The following is a 10,521-nucleotide window of genomic DNA, read 5'->3' as shown; positions in this document are numbered from 1 at the left end:
TTTACTTTATGTTAAAATTATTTATAACGCTTATAAACATTCATCTTTCATCAGAATAATTAATTTTTTTTTAAAATAGCATATTCAAGTAAAGGGAAGCATATTTTACTATTATAGACACTTCAAAACATCATTAATACTCAAATATGAACTCAAGTATATTTTATTAATAACTCTTTAAGTTTGAATCAATCATATATATAGTTTTAGCTAAGCATAGTTAATAAAAAATAATGAAGAACTTTCAATAGCTATTTTTGTATTTTTGTTCCTAAAAATCAATGAACATCTCACCATTTGAATTATTTCAAGTATTTTGTGAAAATGCTGCATAAACTCGCATTTTCGTCTACTCATATGTAAATTATCTTTTGCAAGTTTTATTGCAAAGTAGCACTAGTATTCAAAATCATATCAACATTCATGAGTTTATTTTGAATGGCATTTGAAATTTCCTTTTATGCAAATCATCACGTTTTCTACAGGTCTCATTCTAAATAGCATTTTTTATTTAAAGTTTTATCAATTTCTATCAATTTTGTTTGAAATGGCATTTGAAAATCTTCTTTAATGCAAATTATTATATTTTCTTTAAATCTTATCTTCAACAACATTCTTATATTTTTCTTAAAAAACCTTAGCAACATTTCTTAACCTTTTTTGTTTTTCTTAAGGTTTAACGTCTTATTTAGCATTAATTAATTAACCTAAGTTTGGTCGGATAACCGTAAGTTAACGGATTCTAAAGGATGCCTAACCCCTTCCCTTTAGGATAATATAGAGCCCTTACCTAGAATCACACTGGTTAAGCAGACTATTAATTGAGGTTTAGTTTTAACTTTACCTTAGTTAACATTTAGATGTCCTAATTCATCGTTAAATTAATTAGGTGGCGACTCCTTAAAATAAAACAAAAAGAACAGGAATCACCAATACGTCATACTCCCTAATTTTGACTCCGGGTTAAAATGGGGTGTGACAGCTTGGCGACTCCGCTGGGGACTTTAGGCTCTAACCATAACAACTTAGGTTAATAAATAATTTGTGGGACATTTTGTTTGTTTTGCTTTATTTTCCTTATATTGTTGCTTTATATGCTTTTAAATGTTTGTATTCCAATCCTGATGTGCATTTTTTCTTTGTAATATGTATATTACTGCTTTCCTTAAATTGGCATTCCGTTCATATTTCTTCCACTTCTGGAAACTCACACTATCACACGTACACGCGAGGTGTGTTTTGCGCACCCGCAAATTTCTTTCGTAGAATCCAAATTTTAGGAGAGTTGGCGTATGCGCGGGGTGCCCGAGTAACGGGGACCGCGTAGCCTTCTCACTCGAGCAATCCACTTGGGAACCTTGTGTCTAGTAAACCCATTCTTAGTCTACTTAGGGTAGAGCGAAGCCAAAACCCTGTAAGGACATGCATCATTTTAAACCTAGGAGGCTTAATACCCTTGGTGTATTAAGTTCATTAGTCAACCTTACCAAATGTCCAAATGAGTCTATGACTCTAAGTGACGCTTTTCACTATTTATGTGCATTATTTGAAGGACAAATATGTGGAATATGTGGACCTAGTATCCTATAGATAAATATTTTGTCGCAGGTTGCGTTGAGCATTCAAATTAATGCCAGAGGTTGAAGACAATTAAAGGAAGTCAGCGAAGTTGTAGTATTAGATATCTTAAGTTGATTTTTTGAGATGTATTATTCATTGGCATGTAATAATTTTATCATTCTTGTAAATTAGTTTTAGAAGGGGTTACAGAATGATACATAAAGACATGTTTGTCCTTCAAATATTCGTTAGGCCTACCTCTGGTATAAAGAGGTCCCTTGCATTATAAAACAGGCTGTATTGTGCAATAATGTGTTTATATGCAATAATATGTCATTCCCGTATACTGACTCCTTTTCTTTTTTTTTCTTTTTTCTTGTTTTTCCTTTTTTCTTTTCAAACTTATTTTCAAAACAAAAGGTTGACTTGTGCTAAAGGGGAACTGGCGGAGCATTCATATTTCACACGGTCCAGAGCCAAGAAATCAGATTCCAATCCATCACTAATCACCTGGTTAACCAAAAGGACTCGTTCTAAAATGGAACAAAATTTGATCAATGCAACCACTCCATCTGAGCCATCTCTTAATTTACCAATCACAAGTAATCCCACATCCTCTAATGAACTAGAAATACATTTGGATATCATTCCTCATCTTGAGCGACAGTTGCTGAATTAAGCCATATGGTACTTCAAAATCGGTCATTTTATCAAACTTCACCACATATGACTCCATTTCAGAGGGGTCGTTAGACTTTGCCTATGCTAGATTCTCAAAATAAGCAAGCTATTTTACCTCTTTTCCACTAGCTCATTTCATTTCAGGCACCCACCTCATAATGCGGGTATTCTTAAATTTCAATTTAGGCAGCCCGAGGCGGGTTCGGCCTTTCTATTTTAAAATTTTTAATATCTTCGGTTTGTTCAAACATTTTTGTTCCTATAAGATACATAAAGATTTTTATACAAGATTTTGGTCTTCCCACCGTTTAAATTCATGTGTCTTAGAATCTTGAAACTGGGACAAAATTTTTGAAATCTGTCAAATCACTTTAAAAAATTTTCATTACAACTTTCTCACTTTTCGATTGTTTAGAACCAAGTACATCCAGGACTTGAAACTGGGACAAAATTTTGAAGTCGGTCAAATCACTTTCAAAAACTTTCATTAATAAGTTCTTATTCTTCAATTGTCTAGAATCAAGCATCCCAGGACTAGAAACTGGGACAATTTTTTAGAAGTAGCATAAAAGTGGTCTTAAATGTTTAACCATTTTAAATAAAAGTCCATCCATATTTCTAAAAAATGCGAATAAATTCAAAATCGAGTCTTCCTAATCATTTTACAGAATAGAGCCACTAAGTATTTCCTTTCAAAGTCATCCAAATCTCATTGCTTTGGTTTTCAAAGTATACTTTTTATAACTGAAACTCCCCGGCAAAGCAAGATATGTGGTGAGACATTGAAGAACGAAGGATGTGATCGAAACAAGAATCAATTCAAGGGCCAAGTTCCCCGACATGCACAAGTCAATCAATCTTCTTTTAAACTCACAATTTTTCTTTGATAAGACAGGTTCAACTAACATGAACGTGGTGCATATTTTAAATTATAGACATGATCAAAGAGTTAGCTTCCTTCAAAATATTAATATTGTTCAACATGGATGCAAAGGTAGCGTATGATGAACGGTGGACGTCGTACCACTCGTCATGAAATCTTAATCGCAACAGTGGAAACGAATTTATCTTCTCAACCAAGGGCTGTGAGCATAATTCTTTCAAACCTAGCTATTTACATATTCTTATCACTAACAGTTGTTTTAGCTCGTGGCATTTCTCGATGGATCAAGTACATATAATCGTGGATTTAACCTTCTCCAAAGTGGATACTGACATTGGTCATCTGTTATTGGTTTGAATTCCTCAATTTTGCTATCACTTTATACATATTTATTTATTTCAAGTCGCTAACAAAGTTCTTTTAGGATGTGGTATTTTAATAAGGTAACAAGATCGAAATTTTGCGTCGTATATTAAATTGTGGGGATAATTATAGATTTAACTTCCATCACAACGAGACGTGGACTAGGATGTGGATATAAATGTGGATTCATATGAACATTGTGGACGTGGAAGTGGATTTATTTTCAAAGTGGAGGTGGATTTATTTTTTCTTGCATCGTGGAAAGTGGATGTGGATTTATTTTTCGAAAGTGGAAGTGGATTTATTTTTGGTACCGTATAATACGGACGTGGAAGTAGATTTATATTTGTACATTATAAAAAAATAAAATTGTGGAAGGGGATGGGGATTCATATGAACATTGTGGACGTGGAAGTGGATTTATTTTTAAAGTTTGTGAAAGTGGAGGTGGATTTATTTTCTTGCACCGCGGAAAGTGGACGTGGATTTATATTTTTGCACTCTGGAAGTGGACGTGGATTTATTTTTCTGCAATGTGGAAGTGGATGTGGATTTACATTTTTTGTACCGTGTAATGCGGACGTGGATTTATTTTTGCACTGTGGAAGTGGACGTGGATTTATTTTTCTGCAATGTGGAAGTGGATGTGGATTTACATTTTTTGTACCGTGAAATGCGGACGTGGATTTATTTTTGCACTGTGGAAGTGGACGTGGATTTATTTTTCTGCACTGTGGAAGTGGATGTGGATTTACATTTTTTGTACCGTGAAATGCGGACGTGGATTTATATTTTTGCACTGTGGAAGTGGACGTGGATTTATTTTTCTGCACTGTGGAAGTGGATGTGGATTTACATTTTTTGTACCGTGAAATGCGGACGTGGATTTATTTTTTTGCACTGTGGAAGTGGATGTGGATTTACATTTTTGTACCGTGGAAGTGGACGTGGATTTATATTTCAGTTCAGGCACCCACCTTATAATGCGGGTATTTCAAATTTCAGTTCAGGCACCCACCTCCGAATGCGGGTATTTTATATTTCAGTTCAGGCGCCCACCTCCGAATGCGGGTATTTTATATTTCAGTTCAGGCGCCCACCTCCGAATGCGAGTATCTTATATTTCAGTTCAGGCGCCTACCTCCGAATGCGGGTATCTTATATTTCAGTTCAGGCGCCCACCTCCGAATGCGGGTATTTTATATTTCAGTTCGGGCGCCCACCTTCGAATGCGGGTATCTTATATTTCAGTTCAGGCGCCCACCTCCGAATGCGGGTTTTTTTTATTTCAGTTCAGGCACCCACCTCCGAATGCAGGTATTTTATATTTCAGTTCAGGCACCCACCTCCGAATGCGGGTATCTTATATTTCAGTTCAGGCACCCACCTCCGAATGCGGGTATTTTATATTTCAGTTCAGGCGCCCACCTCCGAATGCGGGTATCTTATATTTCAGTCTAGGCACCCACCTCCGAATGCGGGTATCTTATATTTCAGTCTAGGCACCCACCTCCGAATGCGGGTATTTTATATTTCAGTTCAGGCACCCACCTCCGAATGCGGGTATCTTATATTTCAGTTCAGGCACCCACCTCCGAATGCGGGTATTTTATATTTCAGTTCAGGCGCCCACCTCCGAATGCGAGTATCTTATATTTCAGTTCAGGCGCCCACCTCCGAATGCGGGTATTTTGTATTTCAGTTCAGGCACCCACCTCCGAATGCGGGTATCTTATATTTCAGTTTAGGCACCCACCTCCGAATGCGGGTATCTTATATTTCAGTTCAGGCACCCACCTCCGAATGCGGGTATTTTATATTTCAGTTCAGGCACCCACCTCCGAATGCGGGTATCTTATATTTCAGTTCAGGCACCCACCACCGAATGCGGGTATTTTATATTTCAGTTCAGGCACCCACCTCCGAATGTGGATTCAACTTTCGAAACAGGGGTTGCAAGTGTAACTTCTCCAACCCTGTCTTATTTACACATATATTTCTTTATTGCTAACATTTGTTTTTAGCTGGTGGCTTTGAACAATATCGAAGTTGGCATCACACATCAAATCGTGGAACTTTTTCTTCGGCAGCGAACTGGGGCAAATTGTTGGGAAGGATAATCAGACTTCCCGACACGGGTCAAAGATCTACCTCGAACACCCGTCTCTAATCACAAGTATTCTTTTGCATTCCAGCAATCCAATTTTCAGAATTCTCAAGTTCTATCATAATACCCAGTGTCATCATAATTCGACACTGGGACAATGTTTGCAAGATTCGCGTCAATCGGGGTTCATTAGTCATTCAGGTGTCGTAGTTATCCCAGAACTACACTCGACCTGATTCTTGTGCAGCCCGAGATATGTAGGCAACTCATCGACCGGAGTTCGGTCATAATCCTCTCAAGTTTCCTTTAGCCGGGACAAAATAGGCTATTGAGTCAACGTCTTTGCCCGACAACTTTTTTCATCATTACCGGGCAAAGAGGGACAAGTTGTTGACACCCAATTTTGTCCCGCCTCTCATCCGAAATACCTCTTTACGCGTCTAATATTTTTGGAAAATTAAAAAATATATATATATTATATTTTACTATAATTACTAGCCTCTTATTAATACCCACCTTTTATTATTCTATTACAGTTACTATTATTATTATTATTATTATTATTATTATCATTATTATTATTATTATTATTATTATTATTATTATTATTACTATTATTATAATTCTTCTTCTTATTATTATTCACAATTTTTATCATTCCGGCATTTTTTGCCAGCTTACGCACATGCATCACATTCATCTTTGCATAATTAGATAATAGTTTTCTATTTACTGCGGATTTTCGAAATATTATTGCACGGCTATTACAACGCCATTTCTTATCTGAGCACTAATAATTGCATATTTTATATTAAGTAATATTTTAACACAAGTTATTTAAATAGGTCTTTTATTTAAATGTAGTAGCTCTATCAACTCATACTATTTTCGGACCAATTCACAAAACCAGTCCACATTTTAATTTACCTGGCATCATTCTAATTTACCAGCCCATTTTAATTCACCCCAGCCCAAGATTTTAAACATTAAACCAGCCCATACCCATTACCCGTCCGGACCGGTCCAATTCCCTCTTCAACAAAAGAACCCCTAGGGTTCTTTTCCTCTTCTCCTCAGCCGCCCCCTCCCCTTTCTCTCTTTTCGCTCCTTCCTCTCCAACCACACCGCTCCCCCCACTTCCGATTGTCTCTCCTACGCTCATGTTCCCCACTTTTTCTGTCCCCCACGCTCCTCTGTCACCTCCACTTCCTCTACCCCCGCTCCTCTCTCTCTCTCTCTCTTTCTTCAGCATAAAAATCCTATAAATAGTGGTGGAGTAGATTCTGTTAGGGAGGATTTTTTGGATTTAGGAAACCCCCAAGAACCCGGAGGTTTTTTCCGATTCATGAAATTACCCCAAGAAATAGGGGGATTTTTTGGAGCTAGATCGTTGAAACCCCCCAAAGAACAGGACCCTTTTGATTCAACAAATTCCCAAATAGCCGATTTTTCGGTTCAAGAAACCCCTGCAAAGTATATTTTTTTTACTGTCACAATATTACCTAGTATCGATTCGAAAAGAAAACGTTTTTTTTTTGTTCATTTTTTTCTGTTGGCTGTCTCGAATCCGAGAGGATATCGATTTAGAATTTAGTGGCGTTCGAGGGATATCGAGACCTTCGCCTCACTTCGCTGCACCCGAAGAAGGTAAATTTCCTTCCCTTAAATTATTTTTAGCAATTGTTTGAGTGTTTAAACTACTCATGTGATTCGTTTGGTTGATTATGTTTTAGTTCCTATTTGTGGTGGTTTTAGTTGTATTATGCCTGTTTAAGCTCGGATTGATTCTGTTTTTTCAGTTCTGTGATTGTTCGGTTCTGTGTCGTGTATCAATGTGGGTTAATCACAGGCTAATCAGTTCCGCAGTGCCTGTTTCATTCTTCATCGACTAGTTCTATATATTATTCTACAGTTTGCTAAATTACGTGCATACGCTTACCTTTTAGTTGTTCTATTGATTCAATTCATGTTTTGTTATGAGAAGTCGTATATTACTTAGCTTATAGCAGTTTAGGTATATCACATGTTAGGTTAGTTTAGTTAAGTTAGTTTAATTTGATAGTTTTCTGTTAGTCAATTTATGTGGTTAAGTATGCTTATGTATGATAATTTAGTTTGAGCATGTAAACAACTCTCCCATATTTAGTTTAATATCGTTTAATAGCTTAGTAGGTATTTTTGCGTTCGTATATATTGGTTGTTTCTAGTTGGTTCAGGTTCAGTTCAGTGTTTTAGTAGTATCCTATCTGCTACTTTTTAGGGTAATGGCGTCTGCATGTTCATGTCTTAGTTTGGCCTAATTTTCATTTTTAGTAGTCAATAGCATCTTAGTTTGGTCTAGTTCAATCTCGATTTTAATGGTATTCATGTGTTCATGTGAGCTTGCGCATGATGAATTGTGCCAACTAGCAATGATATATGATATATCAACTTGTAGTGTGATCCTGTATGCCTAAGTATCGACTTAAAATAAGGTCTGAGTCTATCCTGATCAGTGCTATGTTCTTTCATACAATGCTAAGTTAATGGCATGCCTCAGTTGTTTTCTTTTTTGTTAGTCGTATGGCTGATTCTGATCCTGATTTTTCTACCCTCCATAACTCTGCTTCCGCTTCTGCTTTGCGTTTTCTTTTGTTTGTGGAGTGGCTGGTCCTGCCTTTGTTTTGTTCGTTTGAGGGGCTGGTTCTGATTTCCTCTCTGTTTAATTAGAAATACTCTGTTAGGCCGAGATTTATGCTTTAAGGATCCATGTGATCCAGATATGTGATAGTTTTTAGTGTGCTACTGTAGTAGTTGATTTATACATGGTTAGCTTGGTGTAAGTATTCAGTTAAATGGATAATAAGCTTACTAAAGGTTATCATAAGATTTTGTTCTTATTTGAATTTGATGTATTATAAAAAAGGGGCTAGTAAGAATTGGTTTTCTTTTGAACTTATATTGGTATCATGTTAGGGAGGTTGCCGTGCTTGTTTAGTTTAAGAATTGAGTTTGCCTGCCTGAATATCATTCATCTCTCACATTACCTTTGATTTAAAATTTAGTATGCCCACTATTTGGATTGGATAAATAACATTTTCCCTTGGTTGGATCTGTGCATTAGCCGAGTGAATAATGATCATATTGAATGTTGATGATTTTTTGGGAAAACTGATTGCTGCCCCACTCTTCTTTTTATTTGCTTGTGCGGCTGTCCAGTGTGATTGTATTATGGGATTGTATATATATTGTATATGATACGTATATCTCCATTAATACGTTGATAGGAAGACGGGGGTGAAAGCTTTCCGATATTGACCTTCTATACATCCTTATGAATATGTATACATAAGATATATTTAAATATACACAACATATACATAATCTTTGATCTGTTTTGAAATTCTATCTTTACATGTTCGACCTTATTCTTTTGATTATATTCTAATTCTTTTCCTTTCTTTTTTCTGTGCATGACCATCGCATACGAATCTGAGGGACTCGTTCTTCTCCCGCATTCGGAGTTGGGCTATAAGTCCAACGGAAATCTTTCCGATCAATCCTGTCCGCAGCAGAAAGTAGAAAACAGAATTTATTGGGTCAAAGCCCAATAGCAGGCAGATCCGTAGCATTAAAAACGTGGACTGAGCCCACTCTCACCCACCAGGAGCAGCAGTCCTTCAAACGTGGGCTGAGCCCATTAATTTTATTTCACCCCCTATTTTGTTTTTATGCATTTAATTTGTATTATTTGACTAACCCGTTACTTTGTTTTGTTTTCTTAATTTAGATGAACCTTAGTGAAGTTAGAGAGGTTTAGTCTTAGTAATGGATAATAAACCAATAATTAATTACATAGGTTTCATCCTTATTTACTTTATGTTAAAATTATTTATAACGCTTATAAACATTCATCTTTCATCAGAATAATTAATTTTTTTTTAAAATAGCATATTCAAGTAAAGGGAAGCATATTTTACTATTATAGACACTTCAAAACATCATTAATACTCAAATATGAACTCAAGTATATTTTATTAATAACTCTTTAAGTTTGAATCAATCATATATATAGTTTTAGCTAAGCATAGTTAATAAAAAATAATGAAGAACTTTCAATAGCTATTTTTGTATTTTGTTCCTAAAAATCAATGAACATCTCACCATTTGAATTATTTCAAGTATTTTGTGAAAATGCTGCATAAACTCGCATTTTCGTCTACTCATATGTAAATTATCTTTTGCAAGTTTTATTGCAAAGTAGCACTAGTATTCAAAATCATATCAACATTCATGAGTTTATTTTGAATGGCATTTGAAATTTCCTTTTATGCAAATCATCACGTTTTCTACAGGTCTCATTCTAAATAGCATTTTTTATTTAAAGTTTTATCAATTTCTATCAATTTTGTTTGAAATGGCATTTGAAAATCTTCTTTAATGCAAATTATTATATTTTCTTTAAATCTTATCTTCAACAACATTCTTATATTTTTCTTAAAAAACCTTAGCAACATTTCTTAACCTTTTTTGTTTTCTTAAGGTTTAACGTCTTATTTAGCATTAATTAATTAACCTAAGTTGGTCGGATAACCGTAAGTTAACGGATTCTAAAGGATGCCTAACCCCTTCCCTTTAGGATAATATAGAGCCCTTACCTAGAATCACACTGGTTAAGCAGACTATTAATTGAGGTTTAGTTTTAACTTTACCTTAGTTAACATTTAGATGTCCTAATTCATCGTTAAATTAATTAGGTGGCGACTCCTTAAATAAAACAAAAAGAACAGGAATCACCAATACGTCATACTCCCTAATTTTGACTCGGGTTAAAATGGGGTGTGACAGCTTGGCGACTCCGCTGGGGACTTTAGGCTCTAACCATAACAACTTAGGTTAATAAATAATTTGTGGGACATTTTGTTTGTTTTGCTTTATTTTCCTTATA

The sequence above is a fragment of the Lycium barbarum genome, chromosome 4, assembly GCF_019175385.1.
Source record: "Lycium barbarum isolate Lr01 chromosome 4, ASM1917538v2, whole genome shotgun sequence".
In the NCBI taxonomy this organism is placed as follows: Eukaryota; Viridiplantae; Streptophyta; class Magnoliopsida; order Solanales; family Solanaceae; genus Lycium; species Lycium barbarum.
This window is presented reverse-complemented; position numbering follows the sequence as displayed.